The sequence below is a fragment of the Sus scrofa genome, chromosome 7 (assembly GCF_000003025.6).
Source record: "Sus scrofa isolate TJ Tabasco breed Duroc chromosome 7, Sscrofa11.1, whole genome shotgun sequence".
Taxonomy (NCBI): Eukaryota; Metazoa; Chordata; class Mammalia; order Artiodactyla; family Suidae; genus Sus; species Sus scrofa.
In genome coordinates this window covers 67,614,998-67,633,438 of record NC_010449.5, presented here as the reverse complement: position 1 = coordinate 67,633,438, position 18,441 = coordinate 67,614,998, and the positions used below count along the sequence as shown (strand labels likewise).

The 18,441-nt window shown below is 37.0% G+C and overlaps 1 protein-coding gene across 2 annotated transcripts in view; it reads left to right on the top strand.

Annotated features, from left to right (window-relative positions):
- ARHGAP5 (Rho GTPase activating protein 5) overlaps positions 1,978-18,441 on the top strand; it is a 137,225-nt gene continuing 120,761 nt past the window's right edge. The window contains exon 1 of one of the 2 annotated variants that reach the window (XM_021099176.1): positions 1,978-2,182. The gene's annotated coding sequence lies outside the window, so the exon portion shown is untranslated. Of the gene's footprint in view, positions 2,183-2,214; positions 2,237-18,441 lie in introns of those variants that run through there. The other variant, XM_021099177.1, reaches the window with a different exon arrangement.

Genomic DNA, 18,441 nt, shown 5'->3' with positions numbered 1-18,441 from the left:
TATCTAGAAGTAGCATTGCTAGATCATATGTCAAGTAAAGGCGTAACTCTATAGAAAAATACCAAACTGTCTCCCAGACTGATTGTATAACACTTGCATTTCCACTAGCTATATATGTTTCCATTGCTCCATATCCTGGCTGGCACTTTGTATAATCATTTTTTTAAGCCACCATAACAGGTATATGGTATATTAGATGATGGTTTTACTTTATGTTTCCCTAATAACATGTTGTTTAGATGTGTTTTTTAATCTTCAAATAGAGAAAATCTTATTTCTTCTTTTCTAAATGATTTGCCTTTTTTTTTTTCTTGCCTTATTGCTTTGGCTAGGACCTTAAGTGTGATTTTGAATAGAAGAGGTGAGAACAGATATCCTTGCTTTGCTCCTGTTCTTAGGGAGAAAGCATTCATTCTTTCATCAAGTATGCTGTTAGCCATAGGGTTTTTGCAGATGCCCTGTATTAGGCTATAAAATTTCCCTTCACTTCCTAACTTGCTAAGAGTATCATAAATAGTTATAGAACTTTTTCAAATGCTTTTGTACAAATATTGAGATGGTCAGATGATTTTTCTTCTTTAGTCTATTGATATAGTGAATTACATTAACTAATTTTCTAATGTTGAACCAGCCTTGCATTGCCACTTACCCAAGATATATCATCCTTTCTGTATGTTGTATTTTATTTACTTGTATGTGTGTTTGTGTGTATGTATATTTTTAAAAACAAAAGTAGGATGGGTACTGGGAGTTCTCCTGTGGCACATCAGGTTAAGGATCCACTGTTGTCACTGCAGCAGCTTGGGAACTTCCATATGCTGAAGGCATAACCAAAAAAAAAAAAAAAGAAAGAAAAAGAATGGTACTGTGTATACTAGTTTGTAATATCTTTTTGAAAACTTTTATTTTCTTTAAGCTACAAGAAATACTTATTTGTAAAAAAATAAAAGCAGAGGTTCTTTATGGTTACTTTGGCAGATTTATTTGTTTTTTCCTATGTTTCTTCTTGGTAGAGGAGTAGATAGTTATTATGTGTATTTTATTTCAGGCTCATTAAAATAAAACTGAGGATGAGAAATTTCTAACCCATACAAATCAACTCTCCTAATTAAGTGGATAAACTTTGAAAAGAACTATTTACAGCTGTGAAGAAATACGAAGAGAAAACTGCTCTAAGTTTTGAAAGCCATTGTAAATACTAAGAGCAAAGGGATGATCATAGACTCCTGAAATCCAGGTACTCCTCAGGAATCTGGGGAGTCAAAAATCTCTAACTTATGATAGTAACCGTAAATAACTTTAACATACAACAGAGATACGATGTTAGCAAAGAAGGTTCTCTTTCTTCCATTAAAAATACTTGTGTAGATAGCTATAGATGCAGATTTACATATACATAGGTTTGAAAAGAGCATCAACAACTTTTGATAAATTTTATTCTGAAGCATTTCCTATTTTGAGATTTTTTTCCCCAGACAAGTAAGTCTTTTTATTAAAAAAAAAAAAAAAAAAAAAAAGAAATGTGAGTGTTCTTGACTCTAGAAACAAGTATTCAAGACTGACTGATACATTCTAAGTACCCACTTTAGGCTTATTTTTAGAATTCCAAGAATCTGCTTTTTTTCCTCCAAGTTTTATTTAAGAAAATGCAATCTAGTTACTCTTCACATGTTCATAAAGAAAATGGCATTGCTTTATTTTATACGCGAGTCAGAGCTCACAATAATGGTAAATCTTGCCGAAGGCCTCAGGGATACTGAACGTGAACTTTGGAAGGATTTAGGTTTTTGCTGGTGTCCTTTCTTCCCAGTCTGGGGTTAAGATGAGTCTGGGTCTCTCAAAGTGTTTGCACGAGAGGATGAACTTCAATGTTTGCATCGTTTCCCCTGTTTTACACTCTCCTCGCATAGACCACAGCTGAGAGTTTTAGAGAAAAGGCGCTTTCGGCAAGTGCAAAGTGGTATTGTCATGTTGCTACTGGAGCTGTCTGTGAGAGCCAAGAAAATAGGACAGAATAAAAAGGAAGTAAAATAAGTCATAGTGAAACCCTCTCCCTCAGAGGAAGGAAAGCAAACATTGAAATATTGCTTTTTCCTGGCTGCTTATTAAAGGGGAAATTTGCCTACTGTGCTGGAAGAGTCTTTTATTCATCCTTCTGTTGATGCGGAGCCTCCAACTTGAGGTTTGTTTTTGTATGCATTACCCATTCTGTTTCTTAAGGTGAACTGCACCGACAGTGAGTATTGAACAGATTCTGCTTTTCTCTGGTTACAAAAGATGTTGATTTGTTTTAATCCTTCAATAATTTAGAGTAGTCCACTTCTCTGAAGCAATTCAATTTAAACTTGTTTGTTGCAAAGTCCATTCAAATTTCTGAAATATATGAAGTCATTTATATGAGAGTGGAAGTCTTATTTTTAATATGGATCAGTTTGTTGAAATAAGATGCTATTTGGATGTTTGGAGGAAATTACATAATTTTGTCACTTTCAGAAATGTCTAGGTACAGGATATTGTAAATTAATTAATATAAAAACCTTGAGTTTATATAGAATTGTAAAGCCACGTTATTCAATTAAATACTCCACATTCTATTTTCATAACTCCAAGGTCATTGGTCTAAATTACAGTTATATAATTTCTGTTATGATTGTTGGTGATTGGTATAATTTGACTAATTATTGCCTAAACAATGGAAATTGGCTGGTACTCAAACTGCAACAAATGCTTTATTACATGAGAAGAACAAGGAAACTTAATGCTTTTTCCTTTTGTCATTCATTAGGCTGGGCTGCAATTAACCATAAATATTGTACTGGGGGGTGTAGAAAGCTTTCCTTATTTTCCAGGATCATCTTTCTTGAATGGGATGGAAGGCAACCCTCCAGAGAAAAATAAATGATCATGTTTAGAGAAACATCACATTGACTGACTAATTGGAGGGATAGTGGAAAGATCCCACAGGAAATGGTTTGAAGCCTGTGACTTTTATAGTCAATGCTCTTCTTAGACAGAGCAAACATTCCTTTTAGTGGCATAAAAATCCATTTAAATTGAAAGTACCATCTGCCCAACCTTCTTATCTGACCACAGGGTCAAAAATAACCATTGCCAGATAAGGAAATAATACAGTGTTTAAATAATAGAATGTCATGAAATAGAACGAACTTGTGTCTAAATAATAAGAGTGAAATCATAAATTAGGGAGCCAGGCCTTTGTGCTTTGGGGAAGCTTAATGTACTGCATAATTTGTGAAATCTTTCTTAGCCTTTTTAACTTTTTCCCGTTATTTCTTTGTCTATTTTGACCACAAACTTTGAATAAATTGATAAGAGAACTCATTGTAACTTTCCAAAGGCATGGAGATCTGCGTGAGTACAGATAACACAGAAACCCTACAATTCAGAACAGAAAAGTTAGGAAAGAAGGTAGTGTGCCCTGTTTAGCTGTGCACCCTCAGATCTTAGGAATTGCACGGGGTTCTTGGAATTCCTTAGCATCTCTACTGGAGCCAAGGAACCCCCTGATCCCTAGAGGTGAGGAGTGTACTGTTAAAATCCATTCCAAGGAGGTGCTGCTAAGATGTCCCAGGCCCAGAATTAGCAACAAGCTTCTTCCACAAGCCTCCAGGCAATGAATTTTTCACAAAGTTACAGGACCGAGAATTCTTATGGCCACTTCCCCCAAATTCTAGATTGAGAATTGCCCCATTTTCCCCAACCCCTTGCAAGTTGCTTTATAAATGGAATGTGTTCACAGAGGCAGTAATTCTATATCCCTAAATGCTGTACCCTCAGTGTCAGAAAATTCCTATTGAAAATAATAGATTGGAGTTCTCGTTGTGGTCCAACTAGTAACCTTGAAGTTGCAGGTTCCATCCCTGGCCTCGATCAGTGGGTTAAGGATCCAGCATTGCCATGAGCTGTGGTGTAGGTCGCAGACGCTGCTTGGATCCCATGTAGCTGTGGCTGTGGTGTAGGCCAGCAGCTGTAGCTCCGATTTGACACCTAGCCTGGGAACCTCCATATGCCACCGGAGCAGCCCTAAGAAGAAGAAAAGAAAAGAAAAGAAAAGAAAAGAAAAGAAGAGAAAAGAAAAGAAAAGATTGGATAGGGCAAATCTTCAATGCTAGTATCACACTCCAGAATTAACAGTATGGCTTCTGAAGTACTGCATGAAACAAATTACCTTCAGTGCAGCACAAAGTAGTGTAAATAAAAAATGCAGACTCCCTATTTAAATCTCATTTGAATGTTTTATGCTGCTCACCCTAGAGATGGTCTCATTTCCTTGGCAGCTAATGACAGGTAAGCAGAGATGAGCTGACTACTGTGGAGCTAGAGTCTCTGGAAACAAAGGAGGCCTTCTGGAGGGCCATATATCATACGGTTTAAATACATCAGGCCTGGAACCCAGCTGTGTGAGTTAAATTCTGTTTTTTTAATTAAAAAAATTTTATTTGGGTTAAGTTCTTATTCTGCCATTATCAGCTATGACTCCTTAAGCAAGTTTCTTAACCTCCATGGATCTCAGTTTTCTCATTCGTAAAAATGGAATATTTTACTTACCTCGAAGAACTACTGTTTGGATTAACCAAAATTATTGATGTTGAACACCTGACAGATTTTAGTGGCCATTATTATTAACTCATTTCATCTACCTTGATATTCCTTTTTCTGGCATTTCAGATACCAAAATTATTGAGGACTATTTAGCCTACCAAAATTCTGAATACCTAAACAACAATTCTAGGAAAATTTATTTATTCTTTAGATACCATATAGAGACACTTCCTACAAAATCCTGCTCTCTGGGTTTTCCTCGGCACTGATAGAATATCCTTAGACCACAATTACAGCCAAAGTTATTTAAATGAGCCCGGAACCTCTAAACAATCAGGTAAATGCAAAATTTGAGGCCACGTAACATTCTGGTGATTACGAAGGGCATGGTTAGAGAAGTTTCCAATCCACTGTGGACATACTTGTCTCATTTGTCTTAGTAGAGAGAGCGCTATAGTTTCACCCTCCCCTTTTTGGCTCACAGAAGTGTTTCTTCATTTTAGAAGATTCAGTAAAATGTGAAGGCAGAAGGTGCTTGAGCACCTACATGGTCCAGTGCACCTGATCTTTTATGGTTTGTCAGGGGTTTGGTTCTGGGCTTCATATTTTGGGTTATGTGTGGATTAGAAGTTATTGGCTGGAATTTTTTCTAAGCCAGAAAAAAATAGTTACTTTGTTTTTTTTTAGGTCATAGCATTCATAAATGTTATTAGAGATTAGTATGGAGTAAAAGAAAATGTTTTCCTTAGAATTCTTGACCTAAAAAAGTAACCTTTTCATTTTAACTTCTGAGCTTACCTTGGAATTCAAGTAAATAGAGTATAGCAGTATTATACTCCTTAGCTGCAGCAGAAAACATTTTATCTTTCTTGGATGCTGCAAAATCATAAACTGAGGAAGTCAAGTCAATTTATGAACTCTCCAAGATCTTGCTAAGGAAATTGCTATAAAAAGATAGAAAAAGTATATTCATCCTATGATACATGCAAAATAATCTCAATACACTTCCCTAAGTGCCTTGACTATGTTGTATAGGCTATGTAAGATTATGAATACATTGAGTTTACTTAATATGATGCTTTGGGGAATGTGTTATAATTGAAAGTTTCAGAGCTAAAACTAGCATCAATTGAGTTGAAAAGTTCTTTTTTAAATAAGAGCTGTTAAATTATACTGCAAATGCTGGGGAAATATTACACACTATTTAAATGTGAAATTAATGTCTCCCTCAGCATTGCTACAAGTAGTGCATCTCAACTTAGTTCATAATTGAATGAATTGGTTCTTTTGTTTGTGATGATCCAGATTTCCCACATAATAATATATCTTTCCCTTGTCTCTTTCTGTAACCAAATTCTGCTGCTAGACTAGGCTTAAACAAGAAAATTAGTGCCTCCTGGGAAAGCATTAATAAGTCATAGAGATGAGAGGAATATTTCAAGGGGAGTAAATATATTCACAATTTTCTGAAAGTGAGCAAGTTTACTCCATGATTTTCCTGAGTTAGAACCAAAGCTCTTTCTCGTGGTCTTCATTCTCTTTTGTAACTTGTGACTTCATTTGTGTCTCATCTCACTTGTTAGGCTTATCTCCATGGACACTACCCAATAAGCCATACTTTGGACATTTAAAAACAAGATATAAATCAGCAATTCTCAACCTGTGTTTCTAATATCCAAGGATGTGTTGAGAGAAATCAAGGGGTGTCTTAACTATTTCAAAAAAAGCTTCGGGCTTCAAGATGCTACTGAAAATTAGAATGAAGGATTGTGCAACAGCTTGCTTTCTAAGATTTGAGATACAGTTGACCCTTAGCAAGACAGGGGTTTGGCACTCCATCCTCCACTCAGTGGAAAACCTCCTATAACTTTGCAGTTAACCCCCCATGTCTATGGATCTATATCCATGGATTCAGCTGTGGATCATTTAGTACTACAGTATTTACTCTTCAAAAAATTCACCATATAAGTGGACTGGCATAGTTCTAACTCATGTTGTTCAAGGGTCTACTGTATATACACTTAAATAATTCTTAGTATACGTAACTAAAGAAATCATTTGCTAAGCAAACAGCTGAACGGCATTAAAAATATAACTTGTACTTGCTTCCATTATGGAATGATGGATGAAATGATTCCCATTCCCTCCCCCCAAATCCATGATATTTGGAGGCACAGTGTTGATAGTATAAAATTTATAGAGAAAGTAGACTTTGCATATTACATTTCACCATTGAAATGTCTGGGCTCTAGAGATCATTATCATTTTATTTTATTTTAGTCTTTTTTTTTTTTTTTTTTTTAGGGCCACACTTGGGGCATATGGAAGTTCCTAGGCTAGGGGTAGAATCGGAGCTGCAGCCGCCAACCTACACCACAGCTACAACAACGCAGGATCTGAGCCACATCTATGACCTACAATCACAGCTCACCACAGCACCAGATCCTTAACCCACTGAACAAGGCCAGGGATCAAATCTGTCACCTCATGCATGCTGGTTGGGTTCATTAACCACTAAGGAATGATGGAACTCCCATTATCATTTTAAAACTGGCTTTCTTCAGCCCAATAAAATCATAGATGTGTGATTTTTAGAAACTCTCATTTTATAAATGAGGAAGAAAATGCCCACAACATTCAAAGGAATTGTTCGAGTTTACCCAACTAGTTAGCAACAGAGTTCTACCAAGAACCTAGGCCTCTTCTCACGGGTATTATATTTTCCCCCAATATGCCAGACCACTGTCTCACTGGCATGACTCCATACATTTTAGAATAAAGTGAATGACAAGGCAAGAGAATAGGAAACAGAGTTAGAAATTTCGAGTAAGGCATATGACATTTGTGTCTCAAAATATGATCTGATGATCACCTATATTAATACCTTGGATGCCTATTTAAAGTGTAGATTGCTGGATGCTAACCCACACCTACTGAATTTTAATCTTGCAAGGGTATAACCCAGGGATATGCATTTTAAACAAGCTCTCGGGGAGTTCCCTTTGTGGCACAGCTGAAACGAATCCAACTAGGAAGCATGAGGTTGCAGGTTCGATCCCTGGCCTTGCTCAGTGGTTTAAGGATCCAGCGTTGCCATGAGCTGTAGTGTAGGTTGCAGACATGGCTTGGATCCGGCGTTGCTGTGGCTCTGGCATAGGCTGGCAGCTGTAACTCCAATTAGACCCCTAGCCTGGGAACCTCCATATGCCACCAGTGCAGTCCTAAAAAGACAAAAATAAATAAATAAATAAACAAGCTCTCAAGGTAATTTTTCCTTACACTAATGATAGCCTACTTGTTTCACTAGAATGTTATTTAAAATGTTCTAAACTGACATAATAACATAATAGATCCCCACTTGAGAAATGTGTAAAATTTTGCAGTGGATTCTAAAGAATGGTGCAAAAGAGATTTGGGGTGAAAGGGAAGGGCCTTGAATTTGGATTTAGGCTCTACCATCTTGCTATGTGGGCCTGGGCAAGACACTTAACTCCCTGAGTCTCCAATTTTTCCTCTTTAAAATAAGAATAATGCTTCCCTTGCAGGATTGCTGAGAGATGATGGATGTAAAACACCTGGCAGGCACTGGGCCTAGCATAGGAGAGACATGCAACTATTAATTACTGCCATTACCTAAGCTAATATAACTATTATTTTCCATGCTTCTTCTTTTACCATGTAAAGTAGAAATACACTGAATTCAACATTGTTTCAGACCTCTCTGTGGATTAGTTCTGTCCTTTGCTCCTGCTCCTGTCCCCTGTGGCTTCCTGCCTACCCCTTGGCCATTTCATTGTTCAATAGTCACCTCTACCAGGAGGAAAAGAAATTCAATTCAAAACATTTATTTTCTTCATATGTTACTACTTTTCCTAAAACGTTTGGTCTGAAGGAAAGAGGCTGAATCACTGGCCAAAATAATATTTTTCAGTTTTTTGAGAGTTTAACTTATCCATATTTTAGATAGTTTCTGTTCCTGATCTTATAATGGATAAGTGGTAGTCATCTACTTGACATGGCTACATTTGAAAACAGTGCTTTTATTCAACATTGCACAATAAAGGGATATTTCTAAATGAACCATTTGAATCTTGTTTCCTTCCTTTCTTTTTAGGGAAACTGAGAAGATTTGGTTTAGTGAAACTCATTAAGTTCCTACAGAGATGGAACCCGAGTATGAAGTAGATTAAATTCAATCCCCTAGTCATGCCCTTCAGGCCTTGCTGATGTGAATTTCTAGCCTTGCAGAGGTGGACTGCATGTAGATGGATTCCTAGATCACAGAGCTGCTCAGTACAGCTCATACCTAATGAGAAGGTGACTGCACAGGGCCTGCAGCCAGGAGTCTAGATTCCCATGTAAAATGCCCTCGGTTCCTTCAGATCTTCAGGTTTTTCCTCAAGAAAAGTTCTTGGTGTTAGGCATTTGTTGGTTGGAAAGGAGAGTCACAATCTTAGCTGTAAGAACTGTGAGACTCCAGAGGTAGTAAGAAGCCAAAGCATCACACAAAGGTGAGTGTAGCAATAGGGAGAATTTTTCTTAAACTTCTGGGGTGTAGTCAGACTCTGGGAGGAGGGTAGGTGTGGGGTGTGGCTATCTGGAGGCTTGGTCTTTTCCTTCACCCTACTCTTCACCTACTGCCAGTCCTGGGTCCTGACAGGGTGTCTTGTACTGGCCTTCAAGTGGGTGTATGATGTGTTTTAGATGCGTGGCATGAGTGGTCCACCAGAATAGTGTCTTCCTATTTTTGACTGCTTTTTTTTCACTGCTCTAATCCTAGAACCAAGTCTGGCATAGAGTAGGCACTCAATAAATATTAGTGAAATAAATGTGTGGGTTAATTACCAGGGTTAATAAATGTTGAAGAAAAAGAAGACTAGGGAGAAAAATAATGAAAGAGGGAAATTATGAGATGATGATTGGCTTGGTTGTGTCAATCTGGTCATCTAAAGGGTTTCCTTTTCAGAAAAAAGAAGATACTTCTTTGGTCAAAGGCCTGTGAGATTCATACACTGCTAGACCCTCCAAAGTTTTAGGGTCTTTCTGTTACAGTATTAATGCCGTTGCTTGGTTAGATTAGAAACAAAGTAATAGTGATGATGGATAACAACAGCAGCAGCAGCTAACATTTATATAACACTTACATCAGGTGGGTTATCTTTTCCAATCCATTTGTAAACTTCATGAATGATAATACAAGTATAATGGTACTTAATTATAGCAGTGTGAAAGCTTAGTATAATATAGTATCAAGGCCGTTTAGTCACTGGAATGCAATGTTACAAACAGGTCCTCAGGGCAACGGTCTAGCCTGGTTTCTCTAAAGAGACTGTGTGTGTGTGTGTGTGTGTGTGTGCACGCACATGCACATGCATCTAAAAGTACAAAGCCTACTCAAAATCATTGCAGTAATAACCTTGATTCTAGAAGTTGGTTTGCTAGGTAAATCTAAGTATAATTTTTGCCTTAATACTACATTCTTTCATTCAGAGCATAGTTTTCTGGGAAGTTTCCAAAACTGCAAATGCAAATGATAGATGCATCTCTAGAAATTTCCCTTTTAGGTGAATGGCAGTATGCCCACAAATGTGATATATGTAGAGCATACTTTTAAAAGGAGCACCTAACTAGGTCTGTACTTAATAGATCTGCTGTCTGATCTTTACTTTGTCATCTTTGTTTGCTGCTTTAACACTTTGACTCTCCAAGGCACTTTATTTAAATTAAGTGAAGGCAAACCAGAATGAATGGAACCATTAAATAGATTGTAATGTCCTTGAGTGTGTCCTCCATGAAAGGCCTTAGGCTTTGGAGGAAGACAGGCTGGGGTGGTTTGGATTCCAGCTCTGCCAGTGATCACCTGTGTGACCTTAGATACCTTTCTTAATAATCAGATTTCTCTTCCACAAGTAGAGAAAGAAATAAACTCTGAAGGTTATTGTGAGGACCACATGGATGATATATGTAAAAAGGTTTAGCACAGTAACGTGGCCTGTGTAAGCTACATACATACTTGCTTCCTTCATCACTTGCTCTTATTAACCCCTTCAGCATCCTACACAGTGTGGGCTGCTTGGGTACTTAGACATCCACAGAACTAGAATAAATTAAAAAAAAAAAAGCAGTATTTCCTACTGTGTCTTTCGTCTTTCCTTTCACACGGAACACTTCACTACTGACCCTTTTGGTCACCAAATAATGTGGTTTTTCCCCACAACAAGCAATTCTTTATGACACCAGCTGGGAATCATACAGTTGACTCAGTTCTGGCACTATCCTCTTAGAGATCCCATAGGTTAAGGGCTCAGTCACACCAGACAGCTCCTGTCTCACTTCAGATGCCAGTTGCAAGGAGCAGGTCCCCAACTTCTGTCCGACTTGGTATGAATCAGAGGTTCCCACTACCCCCAGTTTGGCTTCGATTAATTTGCTAGAGTGGGTCCAGAGTGACTTACTTACATTTACCATTTTATTAAAGGATGCAGATGAACAGCAGGTGAAGAGATACATATGGTATGGGTCCCAAATGCAGGAGTTTCTATCCCTGTGTAGCTGAGGAGCATCATTCTCCCAGTGTGGCTATGTTTGCCAACCTGGAATCTCTCCAAATCTCATACAATTGGGATTTTATGGAGGTTTCCTCATGATCAATTATTAACTCATTTTCCAGTCCCTCTCCCCTCTCTAGAGAAGTGGGGGTGGGGGCAGGGCTGAAATTCCATTTCTAATCATAGCTTCATCTTTCTGATGACCAGCCCCCAAACCAGGAGGCCACCCAGAGTCACCTCATTAGATCAAAAGCACCCTTGTCACTTAGGAATTTACAAGGGTTTTAGGAGCCCTGGGTCAGGGACAGGGTATGAAGACCAAAATATATTTCTTTTTATAAACCATAATATCATATAGAACTTCAGGGCAGCCCTTTCTTTTGTTCATAGATTGTTGCATTTACAGCTAGAGAACATTGTATTTCCAGCCTACTCTTTGCATTGCCACAAGCATTATCTTTAACACACACACACACACACACACACATACACACACACACACACACACACACACAGAGCTTTTATTCCACTTCCTCCTTAGTTTTCTGCTGCCTTGAGGACAAAGCCTAAGGTCTTTATTGAAGCATGCGAACCTCCCTCATCTAGGTTTAGGTCTGTTGACTCATTTGTTGCAGATCTTGAATGGTTTCTTCAACCTTGCCAGGCCCTTTTACACCTCTGTGCCTTTTCATGTATATTTTTTCCCAGTCTATAATGCCCTTCCACTCCTCTCCACCTGTGAATATCCACTATTTCTTCTTTCAAGGTAAAGTTGAAATGCTATATCCTCTATAAAGGCTCTCTGGACTGTCTGAAGCCAAGTCTGTCACTCCCCTTTATGCATTTCTGGTTCCTAGGACTCTTTGGTTATGTCTCTATTTTAGCAGTGTCATGTAGTAATTAAAAGACAAACACACTTAGCAATGCCACTTTCTGTGATTGTGGCCTCTGTTAGCCTTGCTGTTTTCATTTGCAAAATGGGGACAATAGAGACAATGTTAGTACCTATCAGACAAAGTTACTGTAAGTATTAAATGAGATCATTCACATAAAGTACATAGTAAGGTGCCTAGAACATGGTCTTTTCAGGGCTATCTTTGTTAGACTGTGACATACTTCATTTTTGTATCCCTGGTACTTAGGATAAAGTCTGGAACACAGCAAGTGTTTAATATATGATTGTTAGAAGAAAAGGAGGAAGCAAACAAGCTACCTTTTATCTCTGTTAACAAAGAGAACAGAAAATGTTAAACTGTATTTATGAGGAAGACTCATTAGCTGTCCTTTCTTTTAACCTTTAGTTACTACTCAGATCATCAGTTTTACCAGCTATAAAATAACTGCTTCCTCCTCCCTCCAAATAAAATAGCTTACAAAATATAATATGTAGAAATTACATAGCCGTAAGTCTTCTAGATAATTCTTAGCTATAGAAACTGAACCAGGAGTTCTCTGGTGACCTAGCAGATTAAGGTCCACATGCCACAAGTGCAGCCAGAAAAAAAAAGAAAGAAACTAAACCAACACTGTCCTAAAAACGGGAAGAAAAATTAAGAATGCCTTTAAACTGAAGTTAAACAAACGTAAAACAGAGGTCAGATAAGCCATTCAATAGCATTTCTAGAGTCCTCTATTTTGTGTATATAGTGTCAGTGCTTTTGTTTTCAGAAAAATTTACTCTCCCAATGAACAATTCTTTTCTAATTAATTGTTAATGAAATGATATGGTTGTCTTCTTATAATTGAAATTATAAACCTAATTATTAAAAACAAATGCCAAGTTTCACTGTAATGAACTAATAGCAGCCCATTTCTTTCTGTCTGTATAAAAGTGAGCTCTAGCAGTGGGTAGAAAAATTTGGGGGTTCTAGTTCAGGAGAAAAATTAACAAGTCAGTTAATCCAGTCAAGTTTATAATTTACCATCTTAACACACTGCTGGTTATTTATAAGATGTTTTGAGATTTTTAACATTATTTAATTTTTCTCCAGCTCAAGTTCCTCATTTGCAAAAGGAAAGTAAAAATACCCATGGGAAGGTATGAGGATTAAATGTGAAGGTTAAGTGAATAATGTAGATAAAACATCTAACATGTGCTTTTCATGAAGTAGACGCCCAATAAATGCTATTTTCTTTTTTGTCAGTATTTTGTTTACAGCACCATGTTTTATTCAGATTACCCTGCCTATCTAGAGTTTACCTCACTATACTGTAAATTCATCCAAGGCAGGAATTATGTCACTCTCGTCTTTGGATTCCTAGCAACCTGCACACTGATATCTATGAGGTCTTGATTATGGAAGGCAGAAAGAAAAAATGGAAGGAAAAAAAGAAAGAAAAAAGGGAGGAGTAGAGGAGGGATGTGTTAACTAAATACTTGGTAGAGTTAAATACCATGGAACACAACCCCCTATGTAATTATTCAAGTTATTGTTTTAAATTGTGAGGTTTTATCATATTAATTCTAAGAAGTCCAAGAAATTGCCAGCATTTCAAATAAATGCTTGAATACTACATTATACTTTTGAAATGAAACAACAAAAAAAAGAATATATATCTCCTTTTGTTTTCTGCCAATGTACATGAGCAAGCATTACTGAATGAAAATTGCTTGTCATAGTGTAACAAATGTGAGATGGGCTGTGATTTTGATGGCAGGTGTCACTTAGGCCAGCAAAATCAGAGGAGTGTCACCATGTTTCAGGGCTCTAATGTGGCACTTAGAAAACTGCAGTTTGTGATCTACTCATTCTGTGACCTAGTCAAGGTGATTTATCACAGGAAAAAAGCATATGTTTTGTAGTGATGTGCTTGATGCATTTTATGAAATGATTCAATCTATATAGTATAAAGTTGCTGTGTATACCCATCAGAGATGTTATGCTTGAGGGTTACATAATTCACTGTTTGAAAATGCCTTATCTGCTATTAAGAGTAAGAGTCTGCTACCAAGATAATTTTCAATCTTCTATAATAGATTTCTAGTACCCCTTCTATCAAGTGTGCTAAGGCCCCTCACTTTCTTTATTTTCGACTTTTTTTGCTGTTGCTTTTCTTTTCTCTTAGTTGACAGTGGATACATGCTCTTGTTCCCTTTTAAAAAGGTTTTAATCATAAAAATGTAAACGACAAAAAAGCATAAGAAATAACAGATTCCTTTCTGCTATCTCCTTACCTCCCCCTTATCTACTTTCCTCCCCAGGTGTGCATCCTTTCAAACCTTTCCCAAATATTAAATGTATAGATATATGCACATATATATACACATACATTTTTCACATAAACGGGATCCAGCAATATATACAGTTAAGCAATATGCTCTTTATCTCATTCTAATATTTAAACAGTATTCTACTCCATAATTTTTTATCCATTCCTCTTTTAATCGGAATAAGTTTTCCTGCTTTTACAATATAAATACGATGACAAGTGACATCCTTGTATATTTATCTTTCCATTGGATAAAGTCCTAGAAGTAGAATTGGTGTATTAGAGGGCACACCATTTTTTAGAGTGCTGGTTAGAACAGTCTATTGCAACGTATAGTAATCTTTGCTGTTTGGTTATTTCCCTGTTTTATCTGAGGTTGGAAATCTACTCTGGTTTAACTCATCCTTCAAATATATTGAGATGTCTGCATAAAGAAGCTTAAGCTTCTATTTTTTCTCATGAGACCATTTTTATCAAAGTATAGTTAATTCGTAAGGCTGTGATAGTCTCCGCTGTATAGCAAAGTGACCCTGTCATACATATTCATATATCCATTCTCTCTCAGATTATTTTCCTACATAGATTATCACAATACTGGGTAAAGTTGTCTGTGCTGTACATCAGGTCCCTCTTGACCAATCATTCCATATACCTCAATGTGCATTTGCCATCCCCAGTCCATCCCTCCCACTCCCTACCTTTTTCCTTCAGTAACCAGTAAACATAAGTTTTTCAAAGTCTGTGAGTCAGCAGATAAGCTCATTTGTATCCATTTTTTTGTTAGATTCCACATATAGGTGATATCATATGATGTTTGTCTTTCACTATCTGACTAACTTAGTGTGATAGTTTCCAAGTCCACTCATGTTGCTATAAATGGAATTGTTTCATTCTTTTTTAAGGCTGAGTAATATTGCATTGTGTATATATGTACTGCATCTTATTTATCCACTCCTCTGGTGATGGACATTTGGGTTGCTTCCGTGACTTGGCTAGTGCTGCAGTGAATATCGAGGTGCACGTATCTTTTCAAATTATAGTTTTGTCTGGATAGATGACCAGTGGGAATGATGGATTGTATGGGTGGTTCTCTTTTTAGTTTTTTGAGGAACCTCCATACTGTTTTCCATAGTGCACCAATATACATTCCCTTTCCTCCAAACCCTCTCCAGCGTTTATTATTTGTAGACTTTTTAGTGATGGCCACTCTAGCTGGTGTTAGGTGGTACCTCATAGTAGTTTTGATTTGTATTTCTCTAATAATTAGTGATGCTAATTCTTTTCATGCATTTTTGGCCATCCATATGTCTTCTTTGGAGAAATGACTATTTAGATTTTTTGCCCATTTTTTGATTGGGTTGTGTTTTTTTTTTGTTTGTTTTTGTTTTGTTTTGTTTTGTTTTTTTGTTTTTTTGCATTGAGCTGCAGGAGGTGTTTGTATATTTTGGAGATTTCCCCGTGTCAGTTGCTTCCATTTGCAAATATTTTCTCCATTCTCTGAGTCACATTTTTGTTTTGTTTAGGGTTTCCTTTTCTGTGCAACAGCTTTTCAGTTTAATTAGTTCCTGTTTGTTTATTTTTATTGTCATTACTCAAGGAAGTGGATCTGAGAAGATGTTGCTATTGGTTTATGTCAAGAGAGTGTTAGGCCTATGTTTTCCTCCAAGAGTTTTTATAGTATCCAGTCTTACATGTATATCTTTAATCCATTCTGAGTTTATTTTTGTGTATGGTTTTAGAGAACGTTCTGATCTCATTGTTTTGGATGTAGCTGTCCAATTTTCCCAGCACCACTTATTGAAGGGACTGTCTTTTCCCCAATGTATATTCTTACCTCCTTTGTCATAGATTACTTGACTGTAGGTCTTGGGTTTATTTCTGAGATCTATCCTGTTCCATTGATCTATATTTCTGTTTATGAGCTAGTACCATACTATTTTGATGACTGTAGCTTTGTGGTATGGTCTAAAATAGGGGGCCTGATTCCTCCAGCTCTGTTTTTCTTTCTCAGTATTGCTTTGACTATTAGGGGTCTTTTCTATTTCCAAGCAAATTTGAAAATATTTTGTTCTAGTTTTGTGAAAAATACCATTGGTAATTTGATAGGGATTGAATTGAATCTGTAGATTGCCTTGGGTACTATACTCATTTTGACAATATTGATTCTTCCAACCCAAGAACATGGTATATCTTTCCATCTGTTTGTGTCATCTTTGATTTCTTTCACCAGGGTCTTAGTTTTGTGAGTACAGGTCTTTTGTCTCTTTAGGTAGGTTTATTCCTCGGTATTTTATTCTTTTTGATGTGATGGTAAATGGGATTGTTTCTCTAATTTCTCTTTCTGATCTTTCTTTATTAGTATAAAGAAATGCAGTTGGTTTTTGTGTATTAATTTTGTATCCTGCAACTTTACCAAATTTATTGATGAGCTCTATACTGTTTTCTGGTAGTGTCTTCAGGATTTTCTAGGTACAGTATCATGTCATCTGCAAATAATTTGACTTCTTCTGTTCCAATGTGAATTCCTTTTATTCCTTTTTCTTCTCTGATTGCCATGGCTAGAACTGCCACACCATGTTGAATACAAGTGGCAAGAGTGGCCATCCTTGTCTTGTTCCTGATCTTAGTGGGAGTTCTTTCCCCTTTTCTCCATTGAGAATAATGTTAGCTGTGGGCTTGTCATATTGGGCATTTGTTATGTTGAGGTAATATGCCTCTATGCCCACTTTCTGGAGGGTTTTTTAAATCAGAAATGGGTGTTGGATTTTGTCAAAAAGATTTTTCTGCATCTATCAAGAGGATCATATGGCTTTTATTCAGTTTGTTAATGTGGTGTATCACACTGATTGATGTGCATATATTGAAAAATCCTTGCATCCTTGATCATGGTATATGACCCTTTTAATGTATTGCTAGATTCAGTTTGCTAGTATTTTGTTGAGGACTTTTGCATGTATATCAGTGATACTGACCTGTATCTAAAGGCCAATAAAGGACTGACCTTTTCTCTCTCTCTCTCTCTCTCTTTTTTTTTTTTTTTTTGGATATCTTTGTCTGGTTTTGGTATCAAGGTGATGGTGGCCTAGAATGAGTTTGAGAGTGTTCCTTCCTCTGCAAGGTTTCAGAAGAATAGGTGTTAATTCTTCTCTAAATTTTTGGTAGAATTCACTCATAAAGCTGTCTGGTCCTGGGCTTTTGTTTGTTGGAAGTTTTTATTTATTTATTTTTTTGTCTTTTTGCCATTTCTTGGGCTGCTCCCGTGGCATATGGAGGTTCCCAGGCCAGGGGTCGAATCGGAGCTGTAGCTGCCAGCCTACGCCAGAGCCACAGCAACGCAGGATCCAAGCCGCGTCTGCGACCTACACCACAGCTCACGGCAACGCTGGATCGTTAACCCACTGAGCAAGGGCAGGGATCGAACCTAAAACCTCATGGTTCCTAGTCAGATTCGTTAACCACTGCGCCACGACGGGAACTCCTGTTGGAAGTTTTTAAATCACAGTTTCAATTTCAGTGCTTGTGATTGGTCCATTCATTTTTTTAAATTTCTTCCTGGTTTAGTGTTGGAAGACTGTACCTTTCTAAGAATGTGTCCATTTCTTCGAGATTGTCTATTTTATTGGTATATAGTTGTTTGTAGAAATCTCTTATGATCCTTTGTATTTCTGTGACATCTGTTGTAAAGTCTCTGTTTTCATTTCTAATTTTATTGATTTAAGTCCTTTCTCTTTTTTTCTTGATGAGTCTGGCTAGGGGTTTGTCAATTTTGTTGATCTTTTCGAAGAACTAGCTTTTAGTTTCATTGATCTTTTCTATTGCTTTCTTCATTTCTATTTCATTTATTTCTTTATGATTTCTTTTCTTCTGCTAACTTTGGGGTGTTTTGTTCTTTTTTCTCTAGTTGCTTTAGGTGCAAAGTTAGGTTGTTTATTTGAGGTTTTTCTTGTCTCCTGAGGTAGGCTTGTATGGCTGTAAACTTCTCTCTTTCTACAACTGTTTTTGTTGCATCCCATAGGTTTTGGATTGTTTTGTCTTTGTTGCCATTTGCTTCTAGGTATTTTTTTTTTTTTTTTTTGTCTTTTGTCTTTTGTCTTTTTGTTGTTGTTGTTGTTGCTGCTAT